The sequence below is a fragment of the Notolepis coatsorum genome (genome assembly GCF_963971535.1).
Source record: "Notolepis coatsorum genome assembly, chromosome: 12".
NCBI classification, from domain to species: Eukaryota; Metazoa; Chordata; class Actinopteri; order Aulopiformes; family Paralepididae; genus Notolepis; species Notolepis coatsorum.
In genome coordinates this window covers 101,667,686-101,686,402 of record NC_140176.1, presented here as the reverse complement: position 1 = coordinate 101,686,402, position 18,717 = coordinate 101,667,686, and the positions used below count along the sequence as shown (strand labels likewise).

The 18,717-nt window shown below is 43.9% G+C and overlaps 1 pseudogene across 1 annotated transcript; it reads right to left on the bottom strand.

The window, feature by feature from the left end:
• Nucleotides 1-1,736: 1,736 nt before the first annotated feature.
• On the bottom strand, nt 1,737-17,310 carry LOC311237995 (protein NLRC3-like; annotated as a pseudogene). Its single transcript has 8 exons — nt 17,295-17,310; nt 15,594-16,564; nt 12,725-13,499; nt 9,259-9,680; nt 4,981-5,154; nt 4,844-4,890; nt 4,286-4,540; nt 1,737-1,747 (listed from the first exon to the last, which is right to left on the bottom strand). The product of its transcript is annotated as a protein NLRC3-like (transcript).
• Between the last annotated feature and the right edge of the window lie 1,407 nt (nt 17,311-18,717).

The window sequence follows — 18,717 nt, the reverse complement described above, 5'->3', positions numbered from 1 at the left end:
ATAGTTTGGATGGCTATTAAGTTGCAAATTATATATTTACTAGTTCTAATCCTGTGATTTTTAGATTGTTGACAAGTCTCGTTAACTCTAGATGTGGAATTATGAAAATTGCATCCACATTCACATTGTCTTTTCACTGGCCAAAAGTGTGTGTGACAACGAAGAAAAGAAAACTTCTAATTTGATTCTTCTGAATTGTTCCTGTAGCAGGCAGGCCCCTTTTCTGAAGTAGACCAGTGTTCCTCTGGGAACCGTGTCAGTCAAGTACATGACTGAATTACCACCTATTCCCATCTGTGTCATTCTTCCATGTTTGCTCTGATTAAAAACCTCAGATCCCTACATTTGGTTTTGGCCCAATAAGCCGTCTTTATAAACTTCATGTGGCTCAGTGCATTGCTATACTGAGATATATTGTTTGTATATGTGATATAAATGGATGCTTGTGCCTTGCTAGTGAAATATATTGTTTTTATGTGATCTAAATGCATGCTTGTGCGTTGCTACATTTGTATCTGCCATGACCGACTACCTTGTTGTTGTTGTCCTTACAGTATGCTATGCTGTAATTTGCCCAGAACAAAGCTTCTTTGTGGGTAGTGTACTAATATTTCATAACTGTCCTTTCAGAAAGCACTGAGCACACTACAGGTATAGTTCAGACCTCCTTCTTGAGTGTTATAGGGAGACACATATATAAATAAGATATATATTATTTATATATATATATATATATATATATGTTAAATGTTAAATGTTTAAAAAAAAGTAATACAATGGGTCTCAGGATGATGTATTATATTGGAAAAACAACACTTCCTCAAAACATTTTCAGATGTAAACCTGCAAGATACACTACACGACCAAGGTACCCATGTACATGTCAAAATACTTCCCAAAGGTCAGTGAATACCACGATCACAACACCAGAGGGAGCTCCACAAATCATGTTAAACCCAGATTCGGCTCAAACAAGGGACTAAACACGTTTCGCAATTATGCCACAACAATGGCATGTAGGGCACCCAAAGCTGTAAAGGAATGTGAATCACTATACCCACTTTCAAAACCACTCTCAAAGAACACCTACGGGAGACTGCAATTCGAAACTGGCCCCTGTGAATGTCCTAACCCAACCCCCTCCAATGTACAGTAAATTACCAAGTATGGTTTTGTCAATATTCCAATGTACAGTGTTGCTTGTACAGTGTCCCCCACCCACCCACCCAACCACCTCCAATGTACAGTTTATACATCAAATGTATATTATACTCTCTTTTCTGGACTATTTTTGTATCACAAACAGTACTGTATTTGCAAATCTGGTATGTCATAAATGTATAGATGTAGCAGTACTGTCTATCTGTATGTCGTGTATGTCATGAAGAATTGAAAATGGGGGACCCTGATGTAAACAAGACGAAAGTCTTTCTCTGGTCTGCATCCCCTTAACAATTGTATGTATTGAGCTGTACTGTACTGTACCCATTCTGCATTCTGTTAATAAAGTTTTCAATCAATCAATCAAACCCTCCCTCCACATTTGTCCCTGCGCGCTTCTTGGTCTCAACCACGTCCTCAGAGAGGGTTCAAAGAAGCAGGCGGTTGGCCAGTTGCGACATTCGTTTGTTTTCTTACATACGTTACAATGAGTGGAAGAGGAAAGGGAGATAAGGGACTTGGTAAAGGAGGCGCTAAGCGTCACCGCAAGGTGCTTCGTGATAACATAACGTAGTTCAATGCTTCTCTGTGGGGTCAGCAAAAATACTGTGACAATTTTACTCACTACAAAACATAGGTCAGGGTGAGTACAGGTTGTCTAACAAATGAAGCTACCCACAGCTTTTCTATACATCTCTTACTTCAGTCAAAACATCTCAGGATCTTTTCCACATATCTCTTCTGGGATATTTTTACACAATTGGCAGACTGTTCGAAGTCCATACATAGAAAATGGTTTAACCTGCCTAGGTCTATCATTTTAAATCTGGTGGAGAGCATACTTTTCACCCGCTCTAGGTTTCTATTGTTGTCTGGTGCGATGATCAAATCATCCACTTCCGTATTTAAACATCGATTCACGTCTGTATTTAAACATTGATCCACTCATGTATTTAAACATGGTAAATCACCCACCTCTGTACTTAAACATGGAATTAAACATAAGATTAATTTCAGTATTTGAACATGGTAACTCATCCACCTCTGTACTTAAACATGGAACTAACCATAGGATCCATTTCAGTATTTAAACATGGACTCTAATCAGGTATTTTAAACCCGGATTCTACTCCTCCCGTATTTAAACCTGGAGTATCCTCCTTCAGCATTTAAGCAATTAGTCACCCTTCTTCATTATTTAAACATGGGGTACCCTCTTTCAGCATTTAAGCCATTTTCTACGAACCATACTTTGTATTTGTTGTGGCCTTCAATACCCTCCTGGATTGAATACACCCATTTCCCTCCCACTGTCTGTCTGCCCTCTGCCCACTAGGTGTACTGCCCTCCTCGTCACTCCCTTTCCGGGCATAATCTGTCAGATATTTAGGGAGTTTGTCACCCTCGGGTGCTCCTCGTCATCGCCCTCTGGGGGTTGCTGACTGTCTGCCTACACGACCGTACTAGGTACACTGGGTCGATGTGTCTCTGTTTCTACACACCTTACTCTGGATTCCAGCTCTGGCTCCTCTGTCTGTGTCTCGCTCTCACATGTTGCCTTCGTGACAAACTTGACTAGCATGTGTTTCTGCACTCTCCCGTTACCGGGATGATAAACTAGGAAAGCAGGGCTTCCTTTGTCGTGTCCTACGAAAAATCCTTTTACACCTCTGGACTTGGGCTTTCCCCTGTCCTGCAGGTACGCATAACACACTGATCCAAATCGGTGCATTCTGGCTAGATTACACTTCTTTCCTGTCAGCGCTGTATACAGGGTGGTGCCCGAGTGCTTATTAAAGCACCTGTTTCTGGTGTAAGCGGCTTCTTGCACCGCATAATGCCATAGGCTCTTAGGTAAGTTACTATCTGCTAGCTTACACCTAGCCATTTGGAAAATGGTGTGCCATTCCCTCTCTGCCACCCCGTTCTGGTGTGGGGGATATGAATGTGACGTCTCGTGTCTTATCTTATACCTTCTCAACAGTGATTGGAACTCTCTGTTTGTGAACTCGGTTTCGTTGTCGGATCTCAAACAACCTACGTTTCCATAAGGGGCTACGTCTGCCAGGAATTTTTCCGTGGCCTGGAGTGTGTCACTCTTTGCTTTGAGAAAGTAAACAAACACTGCCCCTGTGCACACATCTGTAAAAGACTGTACATATCTAAAACCTCCTATGGACTCGTTGCTTACTGGGCCGGCTAGGTCCATGTCAACTAATGCAAGTGGTACCCTTACTCTGTCTGTGGGATTTCTGTATCTCGGTTGAGTAAACTTCCCCGTTTTGCACACTGCACAATTTTTGTCAGGTCTACGCTTTTTTCCTTCAATGTGCATGCCTTCTGACACTACTTGCAGTTTCAGTAAATCCTCGTAATTACAATGACCCATAATCTCGTGCCATGTCTGAATATCGTGACTGGCCGTCCCGCTACACATATCATTATTATCATTACTCTTGTCGTTGTCATTACACTCCGTTTTCAGATAATATATTCTCTGGTACATCTTTATGTCAAACCGGGTACCGTCAGGTTCCACAAGAAAATGTTTACCTTTATCGAAGAATACCTTGGCACCGCTTGGAGTAGCAGCTATTACAGAGAATAGTCCTTGTGGGAACGATGGTACGTAGAGAGCGTTCTTTAACGTCACCGTACGCCGGCGCCCCTTACTGTCCGTGAGGCATACCTGTGCGTCTCCTCTCTCTTGCGCCAATCCGTAGGTGCGTCTCCCGTCCGCCAGCTCCATGCTGTGCCTCTCCGGGTGGAAAGTGTCGTCAAAGTTCTTGAACCGACTCCTGACGTTGATGACATGGGACGACGCACCTGTGTCCACGATCAGTCCCCTTCTCTGGGCCCGCTGCAGCTGGGCCGGTCCGGCAATGCACGCCGTCCGCGCCCCGAAAGCGCAGTCTTCTTGTCCCGTTATTCTCCGGACGTCGTCTCGATTCGTCTCACGTCGACCGTCGCCGCCATCGTGTCCGCTGTCGTCATCCTGTCCACAGCCGTCTTCTTGTCCGTAGCCGCCATCTTGTCCGTAAGTCTGTTGTTCTGTTATTGTGCCAGGCAGTGTATCCATCATCATGACAAAACAGACACCAGGACTTATCATTAGATCCAAGACCACAGTCAGCAGCTGCTTCTTCCCTTCTGATGCCTCTATATGTAACTCCTATACGAACCCCTCCTTTCCTCTCTACCTCCCAGTAACAGCGTCCAGTCAGACCCTCTCTACACACCACCTGTGGATAGGTGTCAAATCTCTCTGGGTGATCAGGATACGACTGACTCTGTCGTTCCCATGTTGCCGTTCTGTTCCTCTCAGACAGAGAGAGGTAGTTGTGTGCCGTGTTTGGGTCCAGTGTGAGTTCACAGGCATCTGATGGAGAGACCATGACAGGATTGATCACACAATACATCATAATCATCTTCATTCACGTTAGGATGTTTAAAGCTGCATTGACCGTTTCTGACACGAGGATCATGTAGAAGAAAGATCATTCGTGCGTGGTTGAGTCTACATGGTCCTCGTTTAAAAACCAGTTCATACAGCTTTAACTTCATCAACTGAATAAACCTGTTGTATTTATTTTATAATTGATCAACTGAGTTCTTCTGTTATTAATGAAATGCCTCCGTATCCTGAAGTCTGTAAATGTGCAGAACAACAAGCTCAACTTACAATTCCTGATCCCTGGTTTCAACCAACACTCTCCACCATGGTCAATACTGTAGGAGAGGTAGACACAAGAGACCTTTAGACACACTCACACACACAAACACACAGCATCCATTAACCCCTAAAGTACCATGTCCTACCTGAGAGTCTCCAGTCTACAGTGTGGATCATCCAGACCAGCAGAGAGCAGCTTCACTCCTGAGTCTCCTGGGTGATTGTAGCTCAGGTCCAGCTATCTCAGGTGGGAGGGGTTGGAGCTCAGAGCTGAGACCAGAGAAGCACAGCCTTCCTCTGTGACCAGACAGCCTGAGAGCCTACACACGCACACACACACACACACACACACACACACACACACACACACACACACACACACACACACACACACACACACACACACACACACACACACACACACACACACACACACACACACACACACATTATCACACACACTCACATATATATACACACATTCACACACACACACACACACAAACACATTTTAATACTTTATTTGGTTCCACAAATTATATTACATAAACAGGGAATCAAATGTATCGGGGCCAAGCAGCACTGAACACTTAAGGGTACACATAGCACCTCCTTCTTCACGTGGCTAAGCTGCCAATAATAGCTGAGACAGAGCAATATTTGGCAATTTGTTTGGCTTTTATTTTAGACATTGCAGCAATTCTCAGACCGGTCATGGTGCATTTGTGTACATGGCCAAGACTTCCGAACACAAGTACACTATATCTACACCTATACCCAAGGTCAGCCATCACACTGAGCAGTGGTTGGTATTCGATATACTTGTCCCGGAAGGCCTGGTCCATGTACAGATCAAAGGTACAGCCTACTTCTATGACCAGCACGTCCCTGTGGCTGGTGTCAACAAAAACAAAGTCCGGTGTATTTGGTATGTTAGCAAAAACATTGTTGGTAAGGCCAAACCACTCTGGTTTCACTCTGGCATGTTTGTACATTGCTGCACTAGATGGTGATATGTTCCGTACCACATCAGACACAATGTCCACAATACGGTCATGACGAGCGATGTACAGGTGTTTGTATGCATTACATCCGTTTGTTATGTGTGCAATGGATTCTAAGTGTTGTGAATCCTGATGGTTTAAACAGAATGGACTGTGAGTTTGAGGATACCAAGTGGACATATTGTATTGAGTGGGTAATCCCTGCAGTCTTGCTTTGATGGTAAATTTTTAAACATCCTCACCAACAGCGGCGTTCTTATACACTGAGTGTGAGACTGAGTGGTCAGCAAACTCCAAACAAGCTAGCTTTCCCTGTAGTCTGAGTCCACACCAGTGCTTATCTCAGACTGCTTCATGCTAAGCAGAACCCTCCTTGCAGAGTCTCTGTGCAGTCCGACAGTCTCTTCCTGCTGTGTTGTGATGTTGGCCTTCACAACCACACAGGGGTCTGTGATAAGTTCATCAGAGACAGGAACTTCAGTCTGTGTGTTGGTGGGTCTTGTCCATTTCAGCTGAACTCCAGTCTGGTTGCAGAGGTCATTGAGATCTGGCCAGTCAGACCAGATCCAGACCAGATCCTAGGGATCCACAAAGACGACTTCAAACTTGAAATGGTAACAACCAATGAGGTACTAAAAAAATTGAGCGCCCTCCAACCTAACAAGGCCACTGGCCATGACAACATCCCCTCCAAATTCCTCAGAGACACAGCAGCCGCCATCACCCCAGTCATCACACACATAATAAACCTCTCTATAAAACAGGGACACGTCCCCAAGGACTTCAAAATTGCGAGAGTGACCCCTCTGCACAAAAAGGGCAGCAAATTAGACCCAGGCAACTACCGCCCTGTTTCTATTCTTACCTCCATCTCGAAAGTCATGGAGAAAATAGTCTACGAACAGGTAGAAAAGTACCTGGTGGAAAAAAATCGAATCTACGAATTCCAATCTGGCTTCAGAACGTCACACTCCACTGACACATGCCTCCTCTATTTGAACGACCACATCAAACAAGAGGTGGACGCGGGCAAATACTGCGGCATGGTCATGCTGGACCTACAAAAGGCCTTCGACACTGTCAATCACTCCATTCTGATTGACAAGCTAAAAGCAATTGGTTTTGATAGTTTATCAGTGAGCTGGATGCAATTCTACCTGGAGGGGAGAGAACAGATGGTAGAGGTAAACAGTACTCTATCCCCCCCCCTCACAGTGAGCTGTGGTGTTCCACAAGGAAGCATACTAGGACCGCTACTCTTCCTAATTCATGCAAATGACATGTCGTCAGCCTGTGACTGCAACTTGTTCCTGTTTGCGGACGACTCAGCCCTGCTGGTCTCTGACAAGAACAAGTTGCAGATTGAAAAAACCCTCAGCTCGGAACTAGGCAAAATCTGCATATGGCTCGCTGATAACAAACTATCATTACACATGGGCAAAACAGAGTCCATTCTCTTCGGTTCAAATAACAAACTCAGCAAGACCGACGGCTTCTCAGTTGCAGTGGGTGACAATATTGTATAAATAAAATAAATAAAAATAAAAAGTCAATCAGCGAACTAGATTCTTGTACCGGATCTCCTCTCTGGTAAACAAGAATACCCTGAAGACTCTGGCAGGAGCACTCATTCAAGGGTACTACGACTATGCGTGCACCTCATGGTACCAAAGCACCTCAAAGGCGCTTAAAACAAAATTACAAACATCACAAAACAAACTGGTCAGACTACTACTTGACCTTACCCCAGAACCCACCTCACCCCTGCCCACTTTGACAACCTAGGATGGCTTAGAGTAGACGACAGAGTACAGCAACTTGCAATGGGCCTGGTCTACAAGATACACTATACGACTAAGGTACCCATGTACATGTCAAAATACTTCCCAAAGGTCAGTGAATACCACAACCACTACATCAGAGGAAGCTCAACAAATCATGTTAAACCCAGATTCGGCTCAAACAAGGGACTAAACACGTTTCGCAATTATGCCACATCAATGTGGAACGCCCTACCCAAAGCTGTAAAGCATAGGTGTCAAACTCACGGCCCGCGGGCCAAATCCGGCCCGCCACGTCATTTGATGTGGCCCCCCAAGAGCTAAAAAAAAATTAAATTTACTTAATTTAATTAAACTATCTTCCATTAGTTGGATGTATGGCCTCTGCAAGGGTGTGTGCAGCCATTTGTTTTTGTAACATCTGCTACATCTGTCCCACGTGTTCTTTGCAGCTCACAGTTGTTCTGCCCCTCTTGACTGTGACAAAAAGGTTTTGAACAAACTTAATGTCATAGCTTGTATTTGATGATATTCTTCTTTGTTATTTACTTGAATGGTTTGATCATTGATTGGTGGAGTAATATGGGGTTCTGATAAACAAAAATTATTTGTTAAAATAACATAAGCTAACATATATTTTTACATTTATGCAAATGAATATGCAATATGTATAACTTGAATAAGTAATAAATACAGAAACACCATGTTTAACAATATGTAAATGTGTAGCTACATTTATTTTACATTACATTAACATTTATACGGTCTTTGGCCCTTTGAGGGCAACCATAATGCTGATGTGGCCCTCTGTGAAAATGAGTTTGACACCCCTGCTGTAAAGGAATGTGAATCCCTACCCACATTCAAAACCGCTCTTAAAGAGCACCTACGGGAGGCTGCAATTAGAAACTGGCCACCGTAAATGCCCAAAACCCCCACCACCTCCTAATAGACAGTCTCCTCCCCACCGCATGTATATATTCCCTCCACGCCGTATGTATATTTCTCTCCCACCCACCCACCCCCTCCTAATGTACAGTCCCCTCCCCATCATATGTATATACTCTGTCAGGATCTAGGGGTAACAGTACTGTATATTTGAATACCGTTTATGTCACAAATGTATCAGTACTAAATACCTATATGTCCCTATGCCATAAATGTCATGTATGTTGTGTATGTCATAAATGTCTATATGAATTGAAAATGGGGGACCCTGATGGAAACAAGACAAACGTCTTTCTCAGGTCTGCATCCCCTTAACAATTGTGTGTATTGAGCCGTACTGTATTGTACCCATTCTGCAATCTGTTAAATAAAGTTTTCATTCATTCACCCCGAAGCCCTTGGCCCGAGAGTCCAGTTTCCCAGAGTCTTTCTTCCTGAAGCCGAGGAAGTTATTCTGGTCTGCGGTGGCCATTTCTCTGACGGTGACATCATCATTGTTAAGCATGTGGAGCAGGTGGGCTAGCCTGGTGGCTATGTAGGTCCACTCGACATTGGGGACTCCCAGCCCTCCCTCTCCACATGGGAGAAAGATCATGCCCTGTGTGGAGTGTGTGTTGAGGCCTACCCACTTTCTGACCAGCTGAACAGTTTTGTTTGTCATTTCTCTCAGTGCCTTGAGAGGGATGTGTACATTGGCAAAAAGGTTTTTGGATGGTGGATTTTAGCCAGAGCCACCTCTCTCACAGCCTGGAACTTCATGAGGACAGGGAGGGGGGACAGATCAATCAGGTGTAGACGATGGAGAAACTCTGTAGTGGGCTCCTCGACCTGCTCCTCCCACTCTCCAGCGATGTTAAACCTGTGGCCAAGGTATGGGTAGGTCTCATTACGGGAATACACCTTGATGGGTTGGCCTATTACAAGAAAGGAGGGGGGCTTGTCGTTCTTGGCCTTATACCAGCGGTTGCCTCCACTGCGGCGCTCATGGAGTATGGCGCACTTGGCTTGCTTCACCTCCAGCCCTGACCACTGGAGGAACTCATCAGTGCGTGCCAGCATGTTAATGATGACATCTTTCTGTCGTGATGACACCTGCATGTTGTCCGCGTATCCCTGAACAGGATTTGGGGATCGGACATGCAGAGGAGCACACTGGTAAATCCACTTCATCCACTGGTTGAGTGCTAGGATGAAGTTCACGGCACTCCAGGGACAACCAGTTTTTATTCCCACCTTCAGTGCAATCGGCTCTGTGAGCTGCTGCCCACAGATAACTTGGATAAATTAACCTTGGTATACACTGGATATGGATACAATATTCACAAAAGGCTGAGGCAGGTGTATTTCCTCTAATGTTTTTAACATCACCTCATGGGAGAGTGTACCAAATGCGTCTCTAAAGTCCAAAAACACTGTAGAATTTGGATGATTCATGTTTGAAATCGTCTATTCCGGTTTTTAAGCAAAACACATGTTCATTCATTCCCTGTCTGTTGATATAAGCTTTCTGATGGGGGGAGAGAATCCCTGTGTCCACCAGCCAGGGTAAGGTGCGGGTGAGTAGGCACTTCATAAAAACTTTATATATAGTGGGCAATAGTGAAATGTCACGCCAAGTGGAAAGATCATCTGGGATATTTTCCTTTTTTGGTATTCTATGGATGAGGGCCCCTTTCCATGAATCAGGCACCTTCTCATTGATCAGGCAGGCATTGAAGATATGTGTGAGTGTCTGTGTTGACGTGGGCCTGGTATCTCTCAACGTCTCATAGATGACCCCATCAGATCCGCTAGCCTTATATTGGGAAGAGAAGTCAGAACTGCATCCACCTCTTCTGTTGTAAAATCATGGGTGTCAGGGAAATAGCCTGGCTCTATTTTGTCAATGAAATGGATATGCAATAGAGATACCATTAGTTACATTGAAAAGTGCTATATTATTTCTTAACTCATTCAGCGCCACTGGTTATTCCACCGCTGTAAGTCAATAATAATAATTAGGGATGTCCGATATTATCGGCCGACCGATATTATCGGCCGATATCGGCAGTAAAATGTGATATCGGAAAATATCGGTATCGGTAAAAAAAAAAAAAAAAAAAAAAAAAATTTTTTTTTTTTTTTTTTTTTTTTTTACATTTATTTAACCTTTATTTACCCAGGCAAGCAAGTAAGAACCTATTCTTATTTTATTTATTGTCAAAAGTATGCATGTTGGTTTAAAATGTTCATTTTTACTTTTTTAATGATCATATTTTGCACAGATAATGCTTACATTTAGAAAGCCTTTTGAATGCATCCAGTGAAATTATTAGTTACCTGAAATTATTCCGTTTTTTGGGGGGGAAACCCTGCATATATCGGTATCGGTTGATATCGGTATCGGTATCGGTATCGGAAATTGGAGTTGGACAATATCGGAATATCGGTATCGGTAAAAAAGCCAATATCGAGCATCCCTAATAATAATAACATATTTTTCTTTTCAATGGGGGGACTGTGAGATTTGCGAGTCCTTAAAATATATCTTAAAGTATAGCTATGGGTCTAATACACCCGTCGATTAGCAGTTAGTTGCATCCAGTCAACATGTACAAAACGGATTGTTTTTTCATCTGTACATTTCCGTTTTACAAGCCTTTTGAATATGAGTATAACTTTGGGTGCCTCTGAGTAATTCCAGAGAAAGACGGATAATAGCGTTTTAGTGGAATACACTAAACACGTTGTAATTTTTCGCCTGATTATCACATCTTCCTGAAAGCCTCGCAGATTCTGTACCAGGAGACGGTTTTCAGCTTTGTCCATCTGAGCATTCAGGAGTTTCTAGCTGCTCTTCATGTCTCTCTCTCATTCATCACCAGTGGTGTCAATCTACTGTCTGAACCAACTACACTGCTGCTGTGGACAAGGCCTTACAGAGTGAGAATGGACACCTGGACCTGTTCCTCCGCTTCCTGCTGGGTCTCTCACTGAAGACCAATCAGACTCCGCTACGAGGCCTGCTGACACAGACAGGAAGCGGCTCAAGGATCAATCACGAAACAGTCACTTACATCAAGGAGAAGATCAGGGAGAATCTGTCTTCAGAGAGAATCATCAATCTGTTCCACTGTCTGAATGAGCTGAATGACCACTCTCTAGTGGAAGAGATCCAACGGTACCTGAGGCCAGGAAGGCTCACTGGACGACATCTCTCCCCTGCTGAGTGGTCAGCTCTGGCCTTTGTGTTGCTGACATCAGAAGAGAAGCTGGACGTGTTTGACCTGAAGAAATACTCTGCTTCAGAGGAGGCTCTTCTGAGGCTGCTGCCAGTGGTCAAAGACTCGAATATATCTCTGTGGGTACATTAATACAAGTACTATTATTATTATTATTATTATTATTATTATTATTATTATTATTATTATTATTATTATTATTATTATTATTATTATTATTATTATTATTATTATTATTATTATTATCATCATTATTATCATTATTATTATTATTATGATTCCTTTTGTTTTTGTTTCTTTGTTGTTTTTGTTTCTTTGCTTTCGTTTCTTTGTTTGTACTCCTGCTCCCGACTACTGTCAGCGACTTCGGGTTATTGAGAAGCGCTATATAAATTAAATTAATTATTATTATTATTAGATGCATCGGTGTATCTGCCTACCTCGCCTGAGTATTTAAACCACACGGCTTGGATTGTCCCAGAAAAGAAACTAGACCATTCCCAATGCGGTGCAATACCAACTGGAAGGCGTAGGCGGCGGTATTTGTCCTTTTGTGAGCTCAGACCCATTCCCAAAGATAACATCAGGCTGGATGGATGAAAATGAATGGATATCGCTAATAAAAGAAATAACGATTAAAACCCGACTATACTCTGGTCTGGCGCTCAAGCGATGGCGAGTTAACCTGACTATCATCGTGACTGGCGCTGAATGAGTTAATACATAATAATAATAATAATAATAATAATAATAATAATAATAATAATAATAATAATAATAATAATAATAATAATAATAATAATAATAATAATAATAATAATAATAATAATAATAATAATAATAATAATAATAATAATAATAATAATAATAATAATAATAATAATAATAATAATAATAATAATAATAATAATAATAATAGTACTTGTATTAATGTACCCACAGAGATATATTCGAGTCTTTGACCACTGGCAGCAGCCTCAGAAGAGCCTCCTCTGAAGCAGAGTATTTCTTCAGGTCAAACACGTCCAGCTTCTCTTCTGATGTCAGCAACAGAAGGCCAGAGCTGACCACTCAGCAGGGGAGAGATGTCGTCCAGTGAGCCTTCCTGGCCTCAGGTACCGTTGGATCTCTTCCACTAGAGAGTGGTCATTCAGCTCATTCAGACAGTGGAACAGATTGATGATTCTCTCTGAAGACAGATTCTCCCTGATCTTCTCCTTGATGTAAGTGACTGTTTCGTGATTGATCCTTGAGCCGCTTCCTGTCTGTGTCAGCAGGCCTCGTAGCGGAGTCTGATTGGTCTTCAGTGAGAGACCCAGCAGGAAGCGGAGGAACAGGTCCAGGTGTCCATTCTCACTCTGTAAGGCCTTGTCCACAGCAGCAGTGTAGTTGGTTCAGACAGTAGATTGACACCACTGGTGATGAATGAGAGAGAGACATGAAGAGCAGCTAGAAACTCCTGAATGCTCAGATGGACAAAGCTGAAAACCGTCTCCTGGTACAGCCCACTCTCTTCTCTGAAGATCTGTGTGAACACTCCTGAGTACACTGAGGCTGCTCTGACATCAATGCCACACTCTGTCAGGTCTTCTTCATAGAAGATCAGGTTGCCTTTCTCCAGCTGTTCAAAAGCCAGTTTTCCAAGAGACAGAATGATCTTCTTGCTCTCTTCATTCCAGTGTGGATCTGTCCAGGGACACGGGAACTCATTCTGACTTGGGGGTGCGGGGGTGCGGGGGGTGCGGTCGAGTCAGAGATAAATAATAATAATACCGTCATATTAAATGCATGCGCGAAGCAGAAGACGATTTATTGCAAGCGGCAACAACAAGCATACATCACCAGCCTACCCCATCTGTTGCGCCCCAGTACCAGAACTGTTGTGAAGAGCCAGATTAAACTGAATATATATATGTATCGTTTGATATACTTTGTATATTATTTATATATATACACGGAATATCCCTTTAACTGCGTTCAGACCAGAGTAATATTCGCTCTCCTATTGGACAGCGCCCCCAGGCGCCAGCGCGCAAGCCCCCAACGGCAAGTTCAAAGACAACTGCAGGCATGTCAGAACATGCCCAGAGTCAGCGTAGTAATACGAGACAAGGACTGAGGTTGGGACTAGATATTCACTTAAGTATATATATTGGCGCAGGTGTAAACAGCAGTACCCTTACCCACCTTCACCACGAGTCAACGTGCAGTGAAGTGAGCAACCTTGCGTCTAAATAGAGCATTGAGAACTGCGTGCGAATAGAATGTTAAAGTGTCAGAGTTTAATGAAGTAACGTTGAGTTCGACTTAATCTAATGTGAAGTAAATAGTCGATCATTTATTGTATATCGTGCGGCCACAGTTCTTTCATGTGTAGCATTACCCATCGGTTCGTCGTGTCTTTAGCTAGTGCACTTAACCAGGCTGTGTGGCCTAAATACGTCGCCCACACCCGAGGAGTCCTAGGCGGAGAACCGTTGGACATGTACACAGGAGAATCGGCGCCGGCGATTGCAGAACCATTCCTGGTTGGATTATATTGATTTGGGACGTGACTACCGGAGAAGAGCATCGTTGATTTCCACTATCGTTTGGGATTATTACCACTCGGGCCTGCCTCGTGGACAGGGCTGGCTAGCTGTCATCAATGCTGTCGAGCATTTTGGATTACAACTATTGCTTTTGCTGCTGATCAAGGGAGTTTACAAGCACCGACTCCTGTACCTGGAGTCTCTTTATTCCTCATTGAATCAGACGGAGTACCCAAACATTCCTCTACCCTCCAGGCCTTACACCCCGGAGGGAACCCATTGTCTCCAGTTGGTACCAGTGTTGCCCTATATAATTGCTACTATACAACAGGTGGCGTCAGCTTAGACCCATCGTAGGATTCCTGCTATTCTTAGTGACTTATGCTCTTGACTGACTTTACGTATATTCTTCGCCATACAAGCGCGACCCTAATTCTCATTCTGTAACCTAACGTTGCCTAATAATAATAAATTACCCTCCAATAGTATTTCTGTGTCAATGCCGTGTTCTTGTGGGTGTTCACCATCTATATTTGATGTACTGTCTGGCCAGTAATTAAAGTACATAACTAGCAGTGGTTTAATCTATCACAATCTTTAATACAGTCAGGGTTTTGTAACCCCTCAGTTACAAGAACGCTACGACGGACGGGGACGTCTCTAAATGTCGTGCCTTTATTTTTCAATGTTCACACAACAGCCGCACACTTCCAAAGTGATTATACATCTAAAATCGCTTACCTGTTCAAGGGTCCTGCGTTAGAATGGGCAACAGGCAGCTCTCCACTTCAGTCAGTCCTTTATCCATTTTGTCCAGTCTTCTGCCTTGAAGGTGAATTTCTCTGGCGGGGGGAACTTGAAACTGACTCATACTTTCGCTTTCACGCCGTTAGCGCTAGCTACCCTGCTGTCTCTAAACTCAAACTCAAACTAGTACTAACGTTACTGTAGCAGCCTACTCTAAAGTCTATACCAACGGATTTCCAGTTCCGCATTGACGCTTCCAGGCCGCGTCTATGCGAATCCCAACCGGTTCATGCGTCGGCTACACGCTGTTAATAACACTGCATTATCGAGACAGCGCCCCTATGACGATCTGGCAATGAAGTAGGGTAAATCTGCAGTGCCGCTTCACTCTTTGACATTGAGTAGCCTCGGTTACAATGGAATAAATGCCAAAACAACCTTGCAGTTGCAGTTACACTCCCATCCAGCAGGGGGTGCTGCAGCCCCTGCCGCACCCCCCCTTCCCGCGTGCCTGGATCTGTCTCAACGCTGCCATGATACTTCTTATTCGCCTGTATGGACTGAAACAACAGGAAGTGGACGTACATCTCAGTCAGGGTCTTTGGCAGCTCTCTTCTCTCATCTGTTCTCAGCATGTTCTCTAGAACTGTAGCAGTGATCCAACAGAAGACTGGGATGTGGCACATGATGTGGAGGCTCCTTGATGTCTTGATGTGTGAGATGATTCTGCTGGCCAGCTCCTCATCACTGAATCTCTTCCTGAAGTATTCCTCCTTCTGTGGGTCAGTGAACCCCTGTACCTCTGTTACCATGTCAACACACTCAGGAGGAATCTGATTGGCTGCTGCAGGTCGGGAAGTTATCCAGAGGTGAGCAGAGGGAAGCATATTACCCTTGATTAGGTTTGTCAGCAGCACGGCCACTGAGGTTGGCTCTGTGACATCAGTCCAGACCTTGTTGTTGTGGAAGTCTAGAGGAAGTCGACACTCATCCAGACCATCAAAGATTAACGCAACTTTGAACTCATCGTAGCTGCGGATTTCTGCTTGTTTGGTTTCCAAGAAGAAGTGATGAGGAAGTTCCACCAAGCTGTATTGTTTCCCCTTCAGTGGGTTCAGCTCTCTGAACGTGAATGGAAACATGAAGTGTACATGCTGGTTGGGTTTTCCTTCAGCCCAGTCCAGAGTGACCTTCTGTGTTAAGACTGTTTTACCAATGCCAGCCACTCCCTTTGTCATCACTGTCCGTCCAGATGTAAGGATGTCTTCAGGTTTGATCTGTGTTTCTGGGTTCACTAGCTTCCTGGATGCTGCTTGGATCAGTCTGACCTCATGTTCAGTGTTGACCTCTCCACTCCCTCCCTTTGAGATGTGGTTCTCTGTGTACATCTGATCCAGAAGGGTTGGGTTTCCTTCTTTAGCGATTCCCTCAAACAAAGACTGGAACCTCTTCTTCAACTTAGATTTGAGTTTACGACGACACTTCACAGGAAGAGTCTCTGAATGAAGATAGAAAAAAACATAGACAACATTAATATCAATAATGTTTTTTTTTGTAAATGTGGGAAATGTATAACGTATAGACTTTTGTATATTCTGTGTTATTCTGTTATCTACAGTCATTATTGCTTAATAATATATCAGTGGTTTGACAACCTGGCCACAACTGGTCCTGATTTTGTGTGTTGTGTATTTAGTTTACACCAGTGCTCAGCATTTCATACCAACATTAAATAATCACAGGTTTTACCACATAACCACTGGGGAATATATAGATTTACCGAGAGGTTTTTGAATGTATACATTTATAATTAATTTCCCCTACTGACATCCATCTATTATTCAACTAGTAAAGACAATATTTTACTGTTATCCAGAGAGAAATATAATAAAGTAGTGAGGACAGAGTCTCTTACTGCTCTCCAGAGACATATCATCATATTAAACTAGTGAAGACAGAGTCTCTTACTGCTCTCCAGAGACATATCATCATATTAAACTAGTGAAGACATTCTCTTACTGCTCTCTAGAGACAAATCATCATATTAAACTAGTGAAGACAGAGTCTCTTACTGCTCTCTAGAGACATATCATCATATTAAACTAGTGAAGACAGAGTCTCTAACTGCTCTCCAGAGACATATCATCATATTAAACTAGTGAAGACAGAGTCTCTTAATGCTCTCCAGAGACATATCATATTAAACTAGTGAAGACAGAGTATCTTACTGCTTTCCAGAGACATATCATCATATTAAACTAGTGAAGACAGAGTCTCTTACTGCTCTCCAGAGACATATCATCATATTAAACTAGTGAAGACAGAGTATCTTACTGCTCTCCAAAGACATATCATCATATTAAACTAGTGAAGACAGTCTCTTACTGCTCTCCAGAGACATATCATATTAAACTAGTGAAGACAGTCTCTTACTGCTCTCTAGAGACATATCATCATATTAAACTAGTGAAGACAGAGTCTCTTAATGCTCTCCAGAGACATATCATCATATTAAACTAGTGAAGACAGAGTCTCTTACTGCTCTCCAGAGACATATCATCATATTAAACTAGTGAAGACAGTCTCTTACTGCTCTCTAGAGACATATCGTTAGGTTATGACTATAACCAAGTTCTGTTAACACTAGTGAACGCTCAGCGTCTCATGCATATATCTCGCTTCAGCATATATACACTGAATAAATTTCAAAATGTACCTTTAAATGCCAGCATTCATCTGGCCACACTCCCATCCGCTTACCTATATAAGCAGGGGTGGTGCCACACACTCATCTCCTTCCCAACAAATTTCACCACAATGAAAAATCAAGGGCCGCAGCGGCGTCTAGACGCTGAGCGTTCACTAGTGTTAACAGAACTTGGTTATAGTCATAACCTAACGTTCTGTATCACACTAGCTCACGCTCAGCGTCTCATGCATAATAGGAGCTGAGCGGGAGCTAGAAGCTCGACAAATGTACCCTGCTGAGGCCCCCCACAACCATCAGATCAGGGAGGACCGAGCCCCCCCGACCCCCCCTAATGGAGGGCACCCCCCCTATTGGGGGCTTCACGGGAGGGCGACGGACCCGACCGTGCGAAGAGGCACTCAAGCAACTCAACGCACAGGGTGAACAGACCGTGGCTTGACCCCACGACTACACACATGCACAACCCGCATGCCACCCGGGAACGAACGGAGGGAACAACCTCGTTACTGCCCCCAGAATCACGGGGTCAAGGGCAAACCCCACCCCGTGGCAAGGCCGTAGCAGCGGAGCGCGAAGGAAGACCCAGACCCACCAAAGGGACTGGACCCCCTGGAACGGGGGCCCGGAGAAGTCCATGATGCCAGCATCAAGACCCCACCAGGTGGGCACTTAGTGACCCCGCCCCCCACATCGCCAGCGTATTCGGACAAAGGCCCCTCAGCCGAGCGGGCCCTGTCCCCCCAATAGTACACCACCTGGCACACTGACCCTGCAGAACAGGCAGTCAGCATGGCCGTAAGCACACAAAAAAGGTTAACCAACGGAAGCAGGCAGCGCACCGGGGAAAAACCAGGCAACAGGCTGTTAACCCTAGCCTGGAGACTGCGGACGAGACAGGCGCCAGAGGGGACAGCTGAACACAGCCGCCCCGGCGGAAGGGG